The sequence below is a fragment of the Notamacropus eugenii genome, chromosome 6, assembly GCF_028372415.1.
Source record: "Notamacropus eugenii isolate mMacEug1 chromosome 6, mMacEug1.pri_v2, whole genome shotgun sequence".
NCBI lineage: Eukaryota > Metazoa > Chordata > Mammalia > Diprotodontia > Macropodidae > Notamacropus > Notamacropus eugenii.
In genome coordinates, this window is record NC_092877.1 from 247,765,218 (window position 1) to 247,787,223 (window position 22,006).

General features: G+C 34.8%; 1 long non-coding RNA gene across 1 annotated transcript; it reads left to right on the forward strand.

The window, feature by feature from the left end:
* Nucleotides 1-1,088: 1,088 nt before the first annotated feature.
* On the forward strand, nucleotides 1,089-20,469 carry LOC140511304 (uncharacterized). Its single transcript, XR_011969490.1, has 3 exons — nucleotides 1,089-1,174; nucleotides 1,363-1,432; nucleotides 20,199-20,469. It is a non-coding gene; the product is annotated as an uncharacterized lncRNA (long non-coding RNA).
* The last annotated feature ends 1,537 nt before the right edge of the window (nucleotides 20,470-22,006 follow it).

Genomic DNA, 22,006 nt, shown 5'->3' on the forward strand with positions numbered 1-22,006 from the left:
CTTTGAAACTGTTGTATCCTAAGACCAAAATAACCAGAAGGCACAAGTCAGAAAAGACAAGATTTAAAACTGGAAAAGAAGTTAGGTGTGGATCAACTAACTCAAGCTGTTATATTATAGAAGTGAAAACTGAGACAGAAGTTATGTGATTTGTCAGTGGTTAGTCAATTGTTAAGAAATTTGGAAGTGCAATTCAGGTCTTCCTAATTTTCCTTTCTAAATAATATTTTTTTCTTCAATTGATATATTATTATGGTTGATACTCTTTCATCAGTTATATGATTTATGGAAAGTGGGGAAATTCAAAATGATAAGAGCCATAGAAATGATGCTTATCATTTTCATTTACTATATTAGTTTTCATATTCTCTTCTCCAGCTTTTTGTCTGTCTTTTAAAGCTCTGTATTGAGGTCTCTTCTTTTTTTCTGTTACAGGAAAATATATTCCGTCTTCTCATTATTCTATCAAATAAGACACTGCCATTTATACAAAACCATCTACTCGTAATGTTGATGCTTTTAGATTTCAAACATAAAAACCGACTTAGCAAAAAAGGTAAAAAATTAATAATTCATAAAGAAAAAATAAACAACCCAATCAGCAGAGAAACTTGGATCACACACTTACAAGAATTCTGTATTTCCTTATCTCTAAAGATATCTTCTACTCAGTAGAGATAAAACCTTCTGGAAGATAATGATTGTCTCCTAAATTCCTTTACATCCTTTGGTACCAGACATAGTACCTTGTACATAATAGATGCTTAAGAAATGCTTGTGAAATTGAATTCTCTACCAGAACATATTTTCATGAGCAAAGAAATAACTTGTACATACACACACACACACACACACACACACACACACACACACACACACACACACACATATATATATATATATATAAAGATACAAGATTCTGATCTACATATTATTTATTTATTTTTAAGTATTCATCTCAGGAAATCCATGTGTTGCATTGTTGAGTGCCTCCAAGGAGGTGTCTATCATTTACATCCATATATATATGTCCGCATATACATATATATGTATATTAAAATATAGAATTCTCTATTTGTAGTTCACACGGTGCAGACTGTTTAAACCCCAGACGACCTACAGGGCTATAAAAATGAGATATGTGATTACTAAAAGAAATGGCCTAATAATCCAAGTAAGTCATTTTATTAATATAATTACTAATTGAGTCAGCCTACAATACATAGAAGTTGAAAAGAAAAAAAAAAAAGACAAAGATCTAAACCCGAAATTTAGAAGGCTGGGTTGAGCTTATGAAAATTCCTAGCAATTTCGAAGGTACTTGGTGACATGAAGATTCATCTTTATTTTTTTTTTCCGTAGCACATTCCCAGTGATATCATGTGATCATGGATAATAGAACACAACAGTTTCTGAAGACTCAAAATTACAGGTAACCTAAAATATAGTTGAATAGATTCTGGGAAGGAATGAGCAGGTTGTAGTATATAAGAATTTGCCATCAAAACTTGGTGTAAAAATGTTTTCAGTGACATGTACAGGAAGAAAATAAGCTGTTGAAATAATGTAGCAAGAGTGAGGAATAATGGATACCAAATGAATGTTGCTCTGGTTGCTTGTGAAAATTTAGGAGAGAAGTTTTAGCTTATCAGGTAGATGATCTAATAATGAGCAGATATTCACTAGACCTTAAGTTCTTCAGGTTTGGGTGACATTTTTCTTATTTTACATCTTTTCTTTTCCCTTTTTCCTTTCTTTCCTTCCCTTTTTTTCTTCCTTTCTTCTTTCCTCCATAGAAAGGTTAGTGTTTTACATTACATATACCTCTTCATATTACATATATATATATATAATATAACACATTATATATACATATATATGTGTATATATATATCCCCCTCTCCTTCCTTCTCCTCTCCAAAGGAAGATAAATTTGGATGGTCAAAAGATGACCAGTTGACTTGGGTTTTACTGGCTTCTTTCTTATTTCCCTCTCCCCTCCTCTCCTCTCCTTTCCTCTCCTCTGTCCTGTCCCCTGTCCAGTAATCTCCCAAAACCTTTAACTTACTGCACTCTGAAACTGGGACTCCACTGGGGCCCTGTCTGACGGCTCCTCTGGATCCATCTAGCTTGAGAGTGATAATCAATAGGAACTTTGCTGTTTCCCACCCAGACTGATATCTTTCTTTTCTTGAACTCATTAAAGGGATCATTCCCTGACTACTTCTTAAACAGGCCTATTCAATGAATGGGCATTTCCTCACCCTAAGTGAGTGCCTGCAAAGACCTTGGCCTAAAGGGCCCAAGGTCCCCCAGTGCATCCTGGGTCATCTCCAGTCATCCCGAGAAATATCAGGTCTCTGGATTAATATGGCTCTGGAGGAGAATTGAGAATGTTTAACTTGCACAGCCCTCCCTCACTCAAAACAAAGTCAAGTGCATGCCATGTCATCTTTTCTCTGATGGCATGTTCTTCTTTAGCAACAAAGGATGAACACACGGTTTTACATGTAAATTACATAGATTTTCAAATACTCTTTTGCCATAAACTTTGTTTATGACTGAAAAAGTTAGTTGTAATTACAAATTTGTTTTAAATGGAGAGCTTAGTTTTAAAAATAATGAAGATATTGATTATTTTGTAAGAATTCTATCATAAAGATCATGTCACCTTAATTATGTTTTTTGAGGGCAAAGACTGTAAATCAAAGCTTATCTATAGCTACCCCTAGATATTTCTAAATAATGTTCTTTTTCACACTAGATGGAGTAAGGACCCTTTTTTTTCTATTGTCTTCTACAAATTAAATGAGAGCACTAGAACTGTTTCCAAAACTTGTTCCTTCCATCAAAACATTTCTTCTAGATATCAGTTTCTTGTCAACGCACATAATAACCACCCCAGGGCAAGTCCTCCTGGTCTTATGCCTGGGTTTTTCCAAGAGCATTTTCCATAGAATCTAATTCAAGTCTCCCTTCCTCCCATCCATCCTTTACTCATTTTCCAAGGTTATTTCCCAAAGCATCAATCTGAAAATGCCCTTTGCTATCTATTCCAGTGACTTCCTATTACCTACAGGATCATCAGTTTGACTTTTAAAATCCCTCAGAAACTGACCTGTTCTTGCCTTTCTAGTTACCTTACTTGTTATTTCCCTCCACATAATCTGGGATATATTGAAACTACCATTCTTTCTCAATTACATGTAAACAAACATTTTAATTTTTTTATAATTTTAGTTCCAAATTCTCTCCCTCTTACCTTCTTTCCCCTCATTGAGGTGATAGATTGAAACAGATTACACATTTGCAGTCATGTGAAACATTTCCACATTAATCATATTGAAAAAAAAATGCATCCCACCCCCTCCCCCCCAAGAAAAAGCAAAGAAACCAAAAATATGCTTCAATCTATAAGCAGATTCAGTTCTTTCTCTGGAAGTAGATAGAATTTTTCATAAGTCCTTTGGACACATAGAACATTTTATTACTGAGAATACCTAAGTCTTTCACAGTTGATCATCATACAATATTTCTGTTACTTCATACTATTTCTGCTCATTTCACTCTACTCATTGCATTTAAGTCTTTCAAGGTTTTTCTGAAAGTATGCTACCTGTCGTTTTGTACAGCACAATAGTATTTCATCAAAATCATATGCCACAACCTGTTCAATAATTCCCTAATTGATGTGCATCCCTTCATTTTCCAATTCTTTGTTACTACACATAGTGCTATTATGGGTGTCTTTGTACATATAGATTCTTTTCCTTTTTCTTTGTTATCTTTAGTGTACAGACCTAGTAGTGGCATTGCTAGGTGAAAGGGTATTTACAGTTTTATTATAGTTCTTTGGATTTTGCTATGCAGAATGGTTGGAACAGGTCACAAATTCATCAATAGTGCACTAATATTCCTATTTTTCCACATCTCCACCGGCATTTTTCATTTTCCTTTCCTAATATATTACCCAATCTGATAACTGTTAGGCAGTACCATAGAGATTTTTTAAATTTTCAATTCTCTAATTGATGATTTAGAGATTTTTAATAAATGACTATATATAACTTTTATTTAATAGTTTAAAAATTTCCTGATAATATCATTTGACCATATATCAATCTTGGAAATCACTCTTATTCTTACAAATTTGATTCAGTTCTCTATTTATTTTAGAAATGAGTTCTTAATAAAAGAAAGTTGCTTTAACCCCCTTCCCCCATTCATTTCCTGCTTTCTTTTTAATCTTGATTATGTTGGTTTTGTTTATGCAAAACCTTTCTTTAAATTTTATGTAATTGAAATGATTGTCCTTCCATCTCAATTTAATGCACTCCATTTCACATCTACTACTTTACTTGGCTAAAAAAAAAAAAAAAAAAAAAAAAAGATGCCCCTTCCCGGTTAAGATAATCACTTCTAATCTCTTTGTCAGGCTGCTAGCTGTAGACTTTATTAACACCACTTCCCTAACTTTTTGTTCCCTTTGATTGGAAGGCTAGAGGGTTGAGTACCAAGCTCCTCCCAATGCCATCCTTTTATGAACAACTGAAACTGGATTTTAGAGGTTCATTCTATCTGTTGCTCCCTCTTCTTTCAACTCAACATGCTTTCCTGCCTCTGTTTGTGTGCTGTCGTCCTTCACTAAATTTTAAAGTTCTTGAGGACAGGTACTGTCTCTTTTTTTAATTCATACTCGATGTTTAGCACAGTACCTGGCTTAATGTTTATTGGATTATATTGGATTAGATTTATTGGATTGGATTCACAAACTATCTCCCATGATTTATATGATCTTTCAATGGACCCTGGCTTCCTAATTTATCTATCTTTTCTCAAAGCTTAGCTCAAATCTCATCTTCTTCAACAGGCCATTTATAGTCCTTCTACCTCATTCCCATCCCCGCTAGATTTCTTCTAATAAAACACATTCCACTTATAACATATAAATCCTAATTGTACATAGTTGTTTGCATTTTGTGTCCTTGAAGTTAAAATTCAATTTTTCCTTCTTTTTCTTATTCTCTTCATGGTTTAGAACAGTGATTGGCACATATTAACTTGTCCTTGTGAATTAAGATGATGATGAGGGTTAATGCTGTGAAATGATGCCTGAGACTTTAGTGTCTCCTCAAAGTCTCCCCACCCTGGGAGTTTGCAGAATTTACATTTTGCTGCTTCCTGGGCTAAACATTTGGCTTTCCCTGGACCTACATCCATAATCTGATCTGAGATACAATACAATTCAGTTTTATATAAATTATACAAATATATTCTATGCCCTTATGTCCTTGGAAATTATAATAGGGTATGATAGACAAAAATGAACTTCATCTTCACATGTCAAATATGTATTTATTTAGCAAAGTGTGTTATCTGGATATGACTATGGCATGGCATATGCTGAAATAAGGATAAGAACTACATTCATAGCCTAAGTACAAGGCTTGCTTTATTTGTAACTGTAGATAAATCCTATTTGCAATTCTTATACTATGGGAATAATATTGCTTGTAGCACCCACTTCACCAGGTTAAAAAGACTACTGTGAGCATTAAAGTGTTGAAAAAAATGGGTTTTGCTATTATAGCATGGAGAAGTTGGCATTACACCTTATTTCAATGGTGTATTTATTTCTCAGGCTTATTTTCTCATATCATATTCTCAAACATAGCTGTTTTTAATTTGTATATATCAAGTATTGATAGGACATACAAGAAACTTCAAGTTTCCAAATTCTCAATATTTAAGGCAAATTGTGCATGTTCCATTATACACAAACAGAATGTAAGTATCACAAAATTATGTTATTGTCACATATGATGTTTATTCTCTAATGAATATTGCTTAAAAGGAGTGAACATATTTATATTTGAGTAACTTTTGTTGCTCTGAGTTAAGCTGCTCTGAACTATTTTTGAAGCATGTTTATTCAGATTCTTTTAGTTTGACAGAAAATGTTCAAACATGTTAGAAACTCCACTGTATAGTAAAATGGGAATGTCCAAATATACACATCGTTCGTATAGTCTATACACACATATATACACACATATGCATATATAGTCTTTATATGTCTGTATATGCTTATATAGTTAGGATACAGATTTTATTGTTAAATGGTAAAAAATAAGATGACTTAATGTTTCAGTCCCATATACTTTCCATTAATAAGTTGATTAAGCAATTACAATAAAAAATTCTTGTTATCAGTTGTGATTCTGTTGGGCAAGGCACCAAAATTGAATTCAGGCAAGATTAATATATTTGCTATGTAGAACCATAGAACATTAGATTTGAAATTCCATCAACCATAGTCCTTCTATACTCACTTGGTTCTACATTTCTTTGCTATGTACTTACTTCTCAACCTAATGAAATCCAGATTTGGCCTCACTTATCCCATTTTAACTGTAATACTAGCTGATCTCAGATATAATTATTGATTTTTTTCCTTTAGTGTATTTAAGCAGACAATGCTCCATGTGTCGAATCCATTCCTATGTTGAAATCCTATTCTATTAAAGTTCACTTGAGAGCTATCTATCCCTTGAATTCTTCAATGATTTCCCCTACTTAAAGACATGCAAAAATCATGTTGCACTGTTTCAAGCAGTTGATTGTCAAATTTTCGGTGTGAGAGTTTGCAACTTGAAAATTTGCCAACTTGAAGAATCAGAGCTAGATTATTTTGGTAATTGTTTAAAATTAAGGAAATAAAGAAGAAAAATAATAATGGCTTACTTTTTCAGGGAATGGGGAAAGCAAAGGAGAGGGAAAGAAAATTTGGAACTCAATTTAAAAAATGAATGTTAAATTTTTCCTTCATATGAAGAATAATATTGCCTCACTCAAAAAATTTTAAAAATGTAAATAGAAAACAACAGAAATTTCCCAGCAAACCTTTGTTGCTACCTGGCTGAATTGTTTATTTCCACTTCCATTTTCAAATCTTTCTTCTAGTACTGTATCTGGGTCATTATTTGACTCTTTATATCATATTTACCTGGTATCAAAGTTATTTATATATGAGTCCTACTTGCCCCCACCCTTTTTACATTGTAAACTTTATGAGTTGTTATGATTTTCACTTTTTATCTTCAAATAAATAGCAAACTATTTCCTATATGATGTTTATTGAGTATGCCTGTGTAATTTCATTGATCAAAGAGATTTTGAAAATCATCTAGTTCAGTGGCAGTGAATGCAGGAAATATCTTTTTATAATACTCACACAATAATACAGTATTTAAACAGGTTTTTCTCATTGATTTGAGTGGATATTTCATGATGCAAATTGAAACCCATCCATACCTGTTCATCTGCAATAGGCCTATCAACATTTACCTACAATGAGTTAGTTCCAGGCCACTTTCCCTTCTGAGATAGAAACTAGTTTTCCCTAAAAAGAGACTAAACTGTTGCCAGGATATTATTGTCCCCTCCTGCTTTTGGTTCACCTTGTTGTTTTCCTAATGGTATAAAAATTAACAGCAAGCTTGAATCTAGGCATCTTTAATTTGGTAGGTGCCTGAGACAATGAGAGTAGCCATATTCTTTCCCTATGATCAGTTGAACAAACTCATTCCTTTACAGAGGCCCCCCCTCAAAGGTGCCACTAAATAAATCTCCTTTTTGTTAAATGTTCAATGATTTATCAGTGCTTTATTTCATTCACAAATCAAAGTTGTCTAAGAGAGTTCTGGCTTTAAAACCATTTTGGTGAAGTGTAGCACAGGACGGTATTGATGTCATATTAAATCTTTTGATTTGTTAGCATCCTCACTTGCTCCCTTCTTTGGAAGGAAAAAGCAAGAATCAAGTAAAACAAATACTGCATTGGCTATGTTCAAAACTGTATATTTCAGTCTGTACACTAAATCTATTACCTCTCCCTGAGGAGACTTGAACCATGTTTTAATTGTAGTTGATTAATGAATTGATTAAGATTCTTATATTTTTCAACACTGTCTTTCTGTTTCATGTTTTTATTATATAAACTGTTCTCTGCATTCTCTTCATTTTATTCTCCATTACTTCAAACATGTCTTACTAGGTTGGTCTGAAATTTGTTTTCCCATTGCAGCACTATAGTATTCCTTTATATTAATAATTGATAACCTTTAGTAAGAGAGAGGGCTTCCCACAAGTTTGTCATAGGAATTCCACTAACATGACGGAGGTCTTCCTCATTTTTTTGTGAAATCTCAAATATTTCGTTGAACTATTTTGGCTACCCACTTACCACCCCTTGCCTATTCCACAAAATTGCTTTATCTTCTCTCCTTAGTATACATTTCCTTGATGGCAACTTTTTCTCTTCTTTCTTGAGTTTTCTCATTGGTCATATATTGCAGTGTATATATACGTACCATGTACTTCCTTTTTATTTTCCCTGTAAGCCTTTTAATTCTTCAAAGAACGTTGTATTCCATAACTAGTTACCATATATCAACAGGACACTACAAAAGTATGCATATAACAGAATATTATAATTGAAAAGGTGAGACTCTTTTCTTTTTTAATTTTACTTATTTTCAGTGTTCTACAATCTCTACCATATAACTTAGATTTTTTTCCCCATCCTCCACACCCTTCCCCCCTAACTGCTCCCTCGCTCCCCTCAATGACATACAATTTTATATAGGTTCTACACATATATTCCTATTAAATACATTTTCACCGTAGTCATGTCGGATAGAAGAATGAAAGTGACTGAGAGAACATATAACAAACCAAAATGTAATTCAAAAGAAAATGATCTGCTATATTCTGTGACTGAATTCCATAGTTCTTTCTCTGTATGTGGAAGCCATTTGGCTTTTAAAGGTCATTGGGAATTTTTTAAGCCATTGCATTGCAAGGAAGTACTAAGTCTACCAGAAAAAATCCTTGCACAATGTGATTGTTGCTGTGCACAAAGATCTCCTGGTTCTGCTCCTTTCACCCAACATCAGATTATATAAGTCTTTTCAGGCCTACCTAAAGTCTTCTTGTTCATCATTTCCTGTGGCACAAAAGTATTCCATTGCATTCATATACCACAGTTTATTCAATCATTACCTAACTGAGGGGCATCCTCTTGATTTCCAGTTATTGGACACAACAAAGAGTGCTGCTATAAATATTTTTGTACATGTAAGACCTTCTACCATTTTTATGATCCCTTGGGGATTCCTAGAATTTTCATTGCTGGGTCAAAGGGCATGCACATTTTTGTAGCCCTTTGGGCATAATTTCAAATTGTCCTCTAGAATGGTTGCATCGGCTCACAGCTCCACCAACAATGAATTAGTGTTCCAACTCTTTTCCACCATTTCTCATCTTCCTATTTTGTCATGTTGCCCAATCTGAGGGTGTGATGTGGTATTTCAGATTTGTTTTGATTTGCATCTCTCTGATCAATAGAGATTTAGAACATTTTTCCATGGGATTATAGATATTTTTAATTTCTTCCTCTGAAAGCTGCCTGTTCATATACTTTGACCGTTAATCAATTGGGGAAGGACTTGTATTCTTGTACATTTGACTCAGTTCTCTATATATGTTAGAGATGAGCCTTTTATCAGAGACACTAGTTGAAAAATTCTTTCCCAGTTTTCTTCTTCCCTCTTGATCTTGGTTGTATTTGGTTTGTTTGTGCAAAACATTTTCAGTTTAACGTAACCAAAATTATACATTTTGCACTTCGTGGTGTTTTCTGTCTCTTGTTTAGTCAAAAATTCTTCCCTTCTCCATGAATCTGATAAATACACTATTCCTTGTTTCATCAATTTGTTTATAGTAACAATCTTTATACCTAGAACATGTACCCATTTGGACTTTATTCATGTGTACAGTGTCAGGCATTGGTCTATGCCTAGTTTCCATCACACTGTTATCCAGTTTTCCCAGCAATTTTTTTTGACAGTGAGTTTTATCCCCTAAGCTGCTGTCATGGGATTTATGAAGCAATAGATTTCTGTATTCATTAACTACTGTGTCTTGAGTACTTAGCCTATTCTTCTGGTATAACCTTCTGTTTTTTAGTCAGTACCAAGTGGTTTTGATAATTGCTGTTTTATAATACAATTTGATATCTGATAGAGCTAGGCCACCTTCCCTAGTATTTCTTTTCAATAGTTCCCTTGATATTCTGGACCTTTTATATTTCCAGATGAATTTTGAAATTATTTTTCTAGCTGTAGAAAATAATTATCTGATATTTTGATTGGAATAGCACTGAATAAGTAAATTAACTTAGGTCGAATTGTGATTTTTATTATATTGGCTTGACCTGTCCAAAGCAACCGAATTTTTTCTACTTACTTAGGTGTGACTTTAGTTGTGTTCATATAGTCTCTGCATTTCTTTTGACTGTTAGACTCTCAAATATTTTATAGTGCCTACCTTAGCTTTAAATGGGATTTCTCTTTCTATTACTTGTTGTTGGACTTTGTTGTGATATATAGAAATGCAGAAGATTTTTGTGGCTTTATTTTGAAACCAGTAGCTTTGCCACAGTTGTTTACTATTTCAAGTAGTTTTTTACTTGATTCTCTGGGATCCTCTGAGTATATCATCATATCATCTGCAAAGAGTGATAACTTAGTTCCTTTTTCGCCTATTCTAATTCCTTCAATTTCTTTTTCTTCTCTTATTGTTACACCTAACATTTCTAGTACCATATTGACCAACAGTGGTGATAATGGACATCCTTTTTTCACCCCTGATCTGATAGGAAATGCATCTAGCTTATCTCCATTGCATATAATACTTGCTGAAGGCTTTAGGTAGGTACTGATTATTATTTTGTGGAAAGTTCCCTTTATTCCTATGCTTTACAGTGTTTTTAATAGGAAAGGGTGTTGTATTTTGTCAAAAGCTTTTTTCTGCATCTAATAAGACAATCATGGTTTTTGTTAGGTTTGTTGTTGATATGACCAATAATGCTAATAGCTTTCCTAATACTGAGCCAGCCCTTTATTCCTGGTATGAATCCTACCTGATCATCTATTCTTGGGTTAAGTTGCTATATTCTTATTGGTATAGTGTTATTTAAAATTTTTGCCTCTATATTCATTAGAAAAATTGGTCTATAATTTTCTTTCTCTGTTTTGGCTCTTCCTGGTTTAGGTATCAAAACAATATTTCTATTATGAAAAGAATTTGGGAGGAATTTTTCTCCAATTCTCACAAATATTCTATATAGTATTGGAATTAACTCTTTTCTAAATGTTTCATAGAAATCACTTGTATATCCATCCAGCCCTGTAGATTTTTTCCTAAGGAGTACATTGATGACTTGTTCAAATTTTTTTTTTTCTGAGATGAGTTTATTTAAGTATTCTCATTTCTCTTTTGTTAATCTGGGCAATTTATTTTTTTTAAACTATCATCCGTCTCATTTAGATTGTCAAATTTATGGGCGTCAAGTTGGGCAAAGTAATTTCTAATCATTGTTTTAATTTCCTCCTCATTGTAGGTGAGTTCACCCATTTCATTTTTGATACTGGTAATTAGGTTTTCATTTTTTTTTAATCAAGTTGACCCCAGGATTATGAATTTTATTGTTTTTTCATAAAATCAACTATTAATTATAATTATTAGTTCAATAGTTTTCTTAATTTCAATTTTATTAATCTCTCCTTTGGTTTTCAGGATTTATAATTTGGTCTTTACTTGGGAATTTTCAATTTCTTCTTTTTCTAGCTTTTTCAGCTGCATGCCCAAGTCATTGACCTCCTCTTTCTCTATTTTATTCATGTAGGCATTCAAAGATATAAAGTTTCTCCCTAAATCTCTTTTTGCAGTATCGCATTTGATTTCGTAGGTTGTCTCATTATTTTCATTCTCCTGAATGAAGCTGTTGTTTTTTTCTATGATTTGTTGTTTGACCCACTCTTTTTTTAAGATTAGATCATTTAGTTTCCAATTAATTTTTTGGTCTATCTTTCTATGGGCTTTTATTACATATGATTTATTGCATTATGATCTGAGAAGGATGCATTGACTCTCTGCTTTCTGCACTGGATTGTGAGGTTTTTATGCCAAGGTACATGTTCACTTTTTGCATATGTGTCATGTACTGCTGAGAGCAAGGTATTTTGAGTGCTATCCCCATTCAGATATCACCAGAGATCTATCATATCTACCTTATCCAGAGTTTTGTTCACCTCTTTAAATTCTTTCTTTTTTATTTTAGTGTTAGATTTATCCAGTACAGTGAGGGGGAGGTTGAGGTCTCCTAGTATTATAGTTTTACTGCCCATTTCTTCCTGTAACTCCCTAAACTTCTCCTCTAAGAATCTGAATACTATACCACTTGGAGCATATATGTTTAGTAATGATAGTGCTTTGTTGTTTATAGTGTCTTTTAGCGGGATATAGTTTCCTTCCTTATCTATTTTCATCAGATCTATTTCTGCTTTTGCTTTTTCTGACATTAAGATTGCTATCTCTGCTTTTCTTACATCAGCTGAAGCATAATACATTCTGCTCCAACCTTTTACCTTTACCCTGTGTGAACCCCCGTGTTTCAAATGAGTTTCTTATAAACAACATATTGTTGGATTATGCTTTTTAATCCAGTCTGATATCCGTCTCAGTTTTATATGAGAGTTCATCCCATTCACATTCACAGTTATGATTACTATTTGTGTTTTTCCCTCCATTCACTTTGCCACCATTTGTGCTGTTAGTTCTCCCTTCTCTCTTCCCCTCCACAATAGAGTTTTGATTTTTGACCACCACCTCCCACAGTCTTCTCTTCCTCCTTTCAACCCTTCACTTTCTCTCTCCTTTACCCTTACTACGTCTTACCTCCCTTTTAGCTTCTCCTCTACTTTCTTTCCCCTCTTCCCATCCTACTGCCTTTAGAGCTAGTTAGATTTGTAGAATTAATTAAGTTTGTTCTTCCCTCCTGGAACCAAATCTGATGAGACCACTTCTCAAACAATGCTCATCTCCCTCCCCTCTTTCCCTCTACCCTAATGTCATTTTGTACTACGTTTTCCAATGGAATTTACCATTTTCTCCTTCCTTTTTTTCACATCTCCTATTAGAATCCCTTTACATGTTTAAATCACATTTTTATCATCACATCATTTACTTTATACCCATTCCTTCTATCTGTGTATATCCCTTTTATACATTATTATTTCATAATATGTATGCAATTCTCAAGATTTTCAATTAACATCTCCCCTTATAAGGAGGTAAGCAGTCTGCCCATATTGAGTAACAAGTTTTTCCTTTCACGTGTTTAGCTTTTTATGCCTCTCTTGAGATCTGTGCTTGAAGACCGAATTTTTGATCGAGTTCTGGCTATTTTATCAGGAAGATCTGGAAATTTCTTATTTCATTGAATGTCCATTTCCTTGCTTGAAATCTTCTGCTGAATTTTTCTCTATAATTGATCCTTGGTTATAGTTTCAGCTCCTTTGCATTCCAGAATATCATATTCCAATTCCTTAGATTTTTTAATGTGGAAGTTTCAGGGTCTTGTGTGATCCTGACTGTAGCTTCTCAATATTTGAACAATTTCTTTCTAGTTGCCTGTAGTATTTTCTCCTTCGCTTGATAGTTCTGAACTTTGGCAACAGTATTTTTCATGTTTTTAGTTTGGGATCCCTTTCAGGAGATGAACAGTAGACCCTTTCAATGGCTATTTTGCCCTCTGGATCTAGCAGTTCTGGGAAAATTTCCTTGATGATATTGTACAGACTCTTTTTTTGATCATGGCTTTCTGGTAGGCCAATAATTCTTAAATTTTCTCTCCTAGATCTTTTACAAGTCAGTTGTTTTCCCAATCAGATATTTTGCATTTTATTCTATCTTTTAATTCTTTATATTTTGCTTGACTGATTCCTGATGTCTCATAGAGTCATTAGCTTCTACTTGCCCAATTCTAATTTTTATCCAGTTGTTTTCTTCAGTTAACTTCTGCATGTCCTTTTCCATCTGTCCAATTTTTCCTTCTAAGGAATTATTTTCTACAGTTAGTTTTTGTACTTCCTTTTCCACTTCTTCAATTTTCCTTTTTAAAGAGCTGTTCTCTTCAGGGAATTATTTTTCCATGCTTTCATAAAATCATTGGTCAGTTTTTCTTCTATTTCCTTTTTCAGCTCTTCCAAGAGTGTTCATTGTGCATGTGAGCAGTTCATAGTCCCTTCTGAAATTTCAAATGGGAGTACAGTCTCAATAGTGACTTCTTTGTTATTAGTGTTTTGGTCCTTGTCCCCATAGAAAGATTCTATGATCTTTTCCTTCTTGCTTTGCTTCTTACTTGTGATGATGACACTTTGTGTATTGTGTCATCTATTTCTTTGAGCTAGAAGCTAAAGAACCTGGTGCTGTGCTGGCTGGTATGAGAAAGCAGGGACCAGGTGAAGTCCTTTTTGTATTTCCCTGGATTATCCCTGGATCTGGCTTGTGAAGTGTTGGGGAGGGGTGATCTGGTCACAGAAGGTGTCCTCAGCTGAGATAGAGCAAAGATAAGATCAGGTTTTGATGATCTTGGCTTTCCTATTGTCTTCCCATATCTCCTGTAGTGCTCAGGCATGCCTGGGGTCCTGGTGCTGGTGGTTGTGAGGCTCCACTGCCCTGGAGCTGTGGATCTCCTCCCAGGTGCACTGAGGTGAGGCTGTCGGGGACAGTTCCAATCCTCCACCACAGTAAAAAGAATCCTACTTAGCAATTTTCCTAGCCTCTGTTTCTAGGGTACTATTTGCCCCTTCTGTTAATCATACGGTTCTGGGATATTTCTGGGGAAATATTTTATGGTTCTTTCAAGGTCAACAGGGGGAGGGAAAGAGAGAATTTACTAATCACTTTGTCATTTTGACTCCCAGATGTTCAAGTAGGTGAATTACAGACATTTAATCTGAGAGCTGATAGTCTCAGGACCAGTTGCTGCAGATAGCTGGGGTTCCTTTCAGGGCTCTCACTTACTCAGCTCCCCTGGGCACCCACTCTGAGCTGTTATTGCCCTCTGTTACCGCTGCCTGAGGCCACCCTGGGGCTTTCCTTCTTGACTCTGCCACGGCAGGATGCACTGCACTGTGTGCTGTGTGCTCCTCCACCTCCACAGAGCAAATCTTTCCCATCCATCTTCCAGTCTGTCCTTGTCTGGAATCTGCTACAGTCTGTTTCCTATTGAATTCTATACCTCCAAAATTTGGTCAAATTCTCTTTTTTGAGGTATCTGAAGGAGTTTGTCTAAGAGTTTAGGTTAGTAGTTGCTCTTACTCTGCCATCTTTGCTCTGTCCCCCATGAGACACTTTCAACAAGATGCTTGTGGACATGAAAATAGCTTTATAATTTATTGAATCCAAACTTATTTTGTTCTTTTGTTCAACTCTTGACCAAAATCTGTTTCATTTTTTAAAATTTATTCATTTTCACTTTTCAACATTCTTATCCCCTTCTCTTCTATTTTCCTGTAGTGTAAGATAGATTTCTTTATCTCATTGTCTGTATATTTCATTTCCTAGCTGCATGTAGAAACAATTTTTAACATTCATTTTTACGTCTTTGAGTTACACATTCTCTTCCTTCCCCCTTCCCCATTCACCCCCATTGAGAAGGCAAGCAAATTGATATAGTTTACACATGTGTAGTCATGCAGAATCTTTCCATAGCAGTCATTTGTGAAAAACTCATTATATTTTCCTCTATCTTGTCCCATACTCCACTTATTGTATTCTCTCCTATGACCTGCCCCTCTACCGAAGTGTTTAATTCTGATTATGCCTTCCCCCAATCAACTATCCCTTCTATTTTCCCCCCTCTTTTATCCCATTTCCCATTGCATTTCTATAGAGTGAGATAAAGTTACTTACCCAATGGAGTGTCTACTTTATTCCTCCTGAAGCCAAATCTGATGAAAGATAAGTTCACTTTTTCCTTCCCATCCTTCCCCTTCTTCCCCTCCATTGTAAAAACTCTTTCTTGCCTCTTTTATGTGATGTGATTTACTACATTCTACATCTCTCTTTACCTTTTCTTAGTTCATTCCTCTAAACACTTAATTTTCTTTTTTTTCAATATCATCTCTTTATATTTAGCTTACCCTGTGTCCTTGACGGTATCTGTTTCATTCTCTCTATATATGCACATATATTTAATTACACATATACATATGTTCACGCTAAAACATATGTATGTGTGTTTATACATGTATATATGCACATAGGTGTGTATGTATATGTATGTGTGTGTATGTATGTGTGTATATATACATATATATATATACATATATATACATATATATATATATATATATACATATATTGCCTCCAAATATACTAGTATTTAGAAAAGCCTCATGAGTCAAAAATATCATCCTTCCATGTAGGAATGTAAATAGTTCAACTTTAATAAGTCCCTGTTTCCTGCTTACCTTTTCATGCTTCTCTTAAATCTTGTACTTGAAAGTCAGAATTTATATTCAGCTCTGATCTTTTCAAATAGAATTCTTGGAAGTACTCTATTTCATTGTATAGCCATTTTTTCCACTGAAGTATTATACTTAGTTTTACTGGGTAGGTGATTCTTCATTTTGATCTTAGTTGTTTTGACCTCTGCAATATTATATCCCCAGCCCTCTGATCCCTTAGTGTAGAAACTGCTAAATCTTGTGTTCTCTTGATTGGGTTTCCACAATACTTGAACGGCTTCATTCTTTCTGCTTGCAATATTTTCTCTTTGACCTGGAAACTGTGGAATTTTGTCACAATATTCCTAGGAGTTTTCCATTTGGGATCTCTTTCAGGAGGTGATTGGTTTATTCTTGACATTTCTATTTTGTGCTCTGGTTCTACACTATCAGTGCAGTTTTCCTTGATAATTTCTTGAAAGATAATTTCTAAGCTCTTTTTTGATCATTGCTTTCATATAATTCAATAATTTTTAAATTATCTATCCCTTATCCATTTTACAGGTCAGTTATTTTTTCCAATGACATACTTAACTTTCTCTCCTATTATTTTCATTCTCTTGGTTTTGTTTTGTAATTTCTTGATTTCTCATAAAGTTATTAGCTTCCATTTGCTCCATTCTAATAAGTAATTAGTTTCTTCAGCAACCTTTTGGACCTCTTTTTCCATTTGACCCATTCGGTTCTTTATGGCATTCCTCTCCTTACTGCCTTTTTGGACCTCTTTTGACATTTGGATTAGAATAATCTTAGAGGTTTAATTTTCTTTAGTATTTTGGGAGTCTTCTTTAGCAAAGTATTGATGTTTTTCATGATTTCCTTGCATTACTCTCATTTTTCTTCCCAATTTTTCTGTACTTCTCTTACGTGATTTTCAGAAAACTTTTTGAGCTCTTCCATGGCCTGAGACCAATTTGTGTTTTTCTTGGAGGCTTTCTTGTCTTCTTCTGGTTGTATGTTTTGATCTGCTTTGTCACCAATAACATAAGAAATTACTTCTTAAAGAGAAAGTAAGAATCTATAGTCTATTTCTTTTTCCCCTGTTTGCTCATTTCCCAGAGATTAGTTGAATTTTGAGCTCTTTATTGAGTGGATGGTTCCAGAAGCACCATCCACTTCATCAGTGGCTGCTACCACAATGTGGCTAATGCTGAGGCCCTAGCTGCCTTGGCATCTAGACTGGAGCTGGGGTTGGGGCTAGACCATATTACCCTCCCAGCCAGGTGAGAGACCCTTCCCAATGAAGTTTGAAGCTGTCATTGATATTTGTGGGTTGAGAAGTCTGCAAACTACGGCAGCTTCCAGTGATTCAGTCTCCTAAGGCTTGCTCCAGCTCACTCTGTACCTTGCACAGCCCACTTCGAACTGCCCTCTGCTCCCAGCCCTTTGGTATAGACCCTTCCTGTCGACCTTCCAGATTGTCTTGGGTTGGATATAGTCTGTCATTTTGTAGTTTCTGTTGCTTTAGCATTTGTTTAGAGCCACTTTTACAGATTTTTTGAGGGGTCTGAAGGGAGAGCACTGTGCAGGCCCTACTTCTACTCTGCTATCTTGACTCTACCCCCTCAAAATCTATCCATTGTAAGCATATATACAGAAGAGCCTCTTTGAACTGCTAGTGTTTCTGCAGGTGGAGAGAAGGTGATCTGTGAACTGATAGTTGGGAAGGATAACATTTCTTTTTATCAATGAGAAAAATTTGACTGGATTTTTTCCTGGGAAGGAGGGTAGTATTTCTGGAGTTGTGGCAGCTTTGGTAATCACTCTGGGAGCAACAGAAAAAGGCAGGTAGCAGAATCAGTGTTCAATGGTGTTGTATATTTCAAGTCTTTAAGAAACTATCTGTTACCTTTGCCTATTGGTGGTGCATAGAAAAACTATTAACAGAGAATGGGATATACATAATGGTTAATTATTTTTTTTTCTCCTGTGGATTCCACACATTTGCTGAAGTACTTATTCTTCTTTTCCCCTTTGTCTTTTGCTCTGCCAGGAGAAAAGATGTATGTTTAAATTCAGAGTTTTTTTACATTGAAGGTTAATTATATGATCAATCAGATATTAATTCAAAACTTTCTTTCAATGAAGAGATAAACCCAAATTCATTTTGATTCATGTATGCCTTTAATTTCTTAAAAAGGGTGTGAATGGAGAATGATTGCTTAGTTTGAATACACACACATGCATACACACGTATACATACGTGTGTATGTGTGTATGTATATGTGGCTTCTATGACTGGAAGGCTACCTTTCCTCAATTTAGTTTATTGACTACCGTGGCTGCCTTTAAATCTCAATTACAACCCTAATTTCTCTCAATTCTAGTTCCTTTCTTCTTTTAATTTTTTCCTATTTTTCCTGTATGTGGTTTACTTCTTATTTGTTTACATGCTATATTGATCATTAGATTATAAGCCCCTGGAAGACAGGGACTGGGCTGTGGCTTTTTCTGTATCCCCTGGGCTTAACACAGTGCCTAGCATATAATAGGTGCTTAATAAATGCTTCTTTAATAATTGATTTTTGTGGTCAGGTTACATCTTTCTGAGTGCAGAAGTTTCTTCAACGTCCATCACAAAAAAGATGGAGGTCTAATGAAGTGTACAATGACCAAAGGCAAGGTTTTGTCCTAGATGTTACAATCAGAGAAGAAAGGCATACATTTTCTAAGGAATAAGCTCCTTCTCTTTCTACTTCAGTGGAGGGAAAGCCTCCCTATAGCCAAATTAGTCTGTCCATTAAGACGCTGTTTTTAGAAATATTTTTGGACACATTTTAGACTGTACATTTAAAAATGTACATTAATCTGGACACAAAAGTATTTGTCACCATTTTTTTTCCTGTATGGATGGTCAAGCCAGATTCATTTTAGCTATGTCAGATTTCCACCAGGAGAGTAACCCCTTCCACGTTCCATGTCCAAATGCAACCAAACAATGGCAAACATAAGTAAGAGCATATGGAACATTTTGACGTGGCCAAGGAATTTCTTGAAGGCAATATTTACCTTGGGCCTTTCCCATCACAGTAACCAACATGACTGGTAAAGATACATCTGCCTTTCTTTTGCCCAACCTGATTATTTTGACCAGTCATCAAGTGTGATTATGTCTGAAAAGAAGTAAAGTTTTCTGATTAGAAAGAGAAGTGGTAAAGGATTCTATTAATCTTTCTCTCTCATTCTCAGACACTTCTGGGTAAAGAAATTTAAGTCTAAGAGCACTATCACCCACAACCAAATGGCACAGAAATGGCATCAAGAAATGTAGGTGACAAAGGTATAAATTTCTAAAAATGGTTCATCTGAAGTTTGTGAGAAACATGAGCTTTGCCAAGAAGTATGAGAAAGACTAAGGCAAAAGTAAGCCAACAACACTAAAGTCATCAAGACTCTGAGCACCAAGGCCTCTGAGGTCAAGATCTTCAGCCCTGAAACTGCCAAAGTCCAATGCCCAGAATTCCAGTCCCTAGATCATCACCAAGCAGTAAGCCCTAAGAAAAGAAAATTAATTCTATTTTATGACAAATTGTGTTTTGTATTATTGCCAGCATTTTTGTATTCATGTCACTTTTTCTGAGTTAAACTCAGAAGTTCAATTTCCTCTCCGAGTTAAGTTTAGAAGTTCAGTTTTCCTACTGATCACTATTCCATTCATGTGCCAAAGGAATTTCTCATTTTTGAAGTATGGAGATGATGCCAGAGAATCTGATCTGTTATCTCTGCAACCTTCCTGTACTTCTAGATGGTCTGATCTGTTATCTCTTTATCACTAATTAGTTTTGCAGGTGGACAGGACCAGTAAGATTTCAGTAGCTACAACATAAAAGGAGGGCATGTTGCTAGCCTTGCATCCTGAACTTCCAGCCAATCATATTGTTTTCCCATTCATGAAGCCACAGGATTTATAACCAGTCTTAATGTTTTACCAGTTATAATGCTGCCTTCTAACTTTTGGGTGTTCCTCTTTTATCTATAAAAATTATCTATCTGCCTTCATTCTGGGTATTTTTTTTGTTTGATAATGGGTAAAGACTCTTTTTCTGTGGTAATTGCTAACCTTAACAATAAACTGTACATACTCAGAACTGTGTGTCTCAGTTGACCTTAATTTCTATCACAACAGCCTTAGGATCATTACTAAGTATCCTGGCCCCACTATCAGAAGACTGACTCTAAGGTTACCAGAAACACAGATCAAAACACTGTTAATGTCATTAATCCTAAGACTGCCAAGACCACCCACTACAAGGGTTACCACATTTAGACTCAAGGCCACCAAGTCTGATCCCAAGACAGCCAAGTTCAAGTTGCAAGATTTTATGGTTACAATTCCCATTGATTTCAATTCTTCCAAAATCTGTCATGCTAAGGCTGACAAACTATTGACCCCCAGCCTTTTAGGCCCAGTGAAACTAAAGGAAGCCAAGCCTAAAGATGGTGGGACTAAGGCCACTAGTCTCAAGCTTTGAAAAATAGATGTTTCAGGAATAAAGACTTGTTTAAACCTTGAACCAACTTTTTGTCATCCCAGTCTGCTGTCGTAGAGTGGATTAGTTGTGTCTAACTCATCATGACCGCATGGACCACAGTATACCAATACTCTCTGGGGTCTTCTTGGCAAAGATACCAAGGTATCTTTTTTTTTTTCCTTTGTCTATTTTCTCCATTTCCTTCTCCAGCTCATTTTACAGATGAGGAAACTGAATCAAAAAGGGTTAAGTGACTTGCCCAGGGTTACACAGTTAATAAGTATCTGAGGCTGGATTTGAATTGAGCTCTTCTGACTCCAGGTCTAGAACTCTATCCACTGTACCACATAGCTGCCTTTTTTTCAGTCAAGGTATCATTAGTCACTATTTTACATAAGTAATGGAATTAGAGAATATAAATGGGAGAAAAGATTCCATTTTCCAAGGAATCTTGAATGATGCAAGTATATATTTGGGCATATTAATAAGAACTATCTTACTACAAAGGAAAACAAAAATCTTTAAATAAGTTTTTGCTTTACTCAAAATCAGTTTTGTTCTTGTTGCTATTTTCATAGTTAACAAAAAATAAAGAATAAGGTTTTGTATTTTTAAATCTTTTAAGCAACTGACAAACAGTAAAGATGTGGACCATTTTTAAAAATGGCTTGTGGAAGCCTACTGTTTGCCTATTAGTAACCATGTGAAGGATGCCATAGATTTGTATTTTGACTCTAATTTTTTTTAAATCCAGATATGGTGGCTTCACTCTCTGTGATAGTGAAAATAACTCCAGCAATGATACTAGTCTTTGCTGACCTTTTCCATTTGTCTTCTGTTTGTAGTTCACCTTCAATTTTGTTAACCTTAAATAAGCCACTGAGATGGATTTGTTCACCTAAAGCAAATCTTGTTTTAAACAGGTTTTACTGTGCCTTGCTTTTCTTTACTTTGTAGATGAAACTGCTACAAATATATAGCAGTTTAAAGTTTGCAGCATACTTTAAACATATAATCTCTTTATATTCATAACAATCTTTGGAGGTGACTACTGATATTATTATTTTATAAATGAAAAAACTAAGACAGATAAAGGTTAAAAGACTCATAGTCACT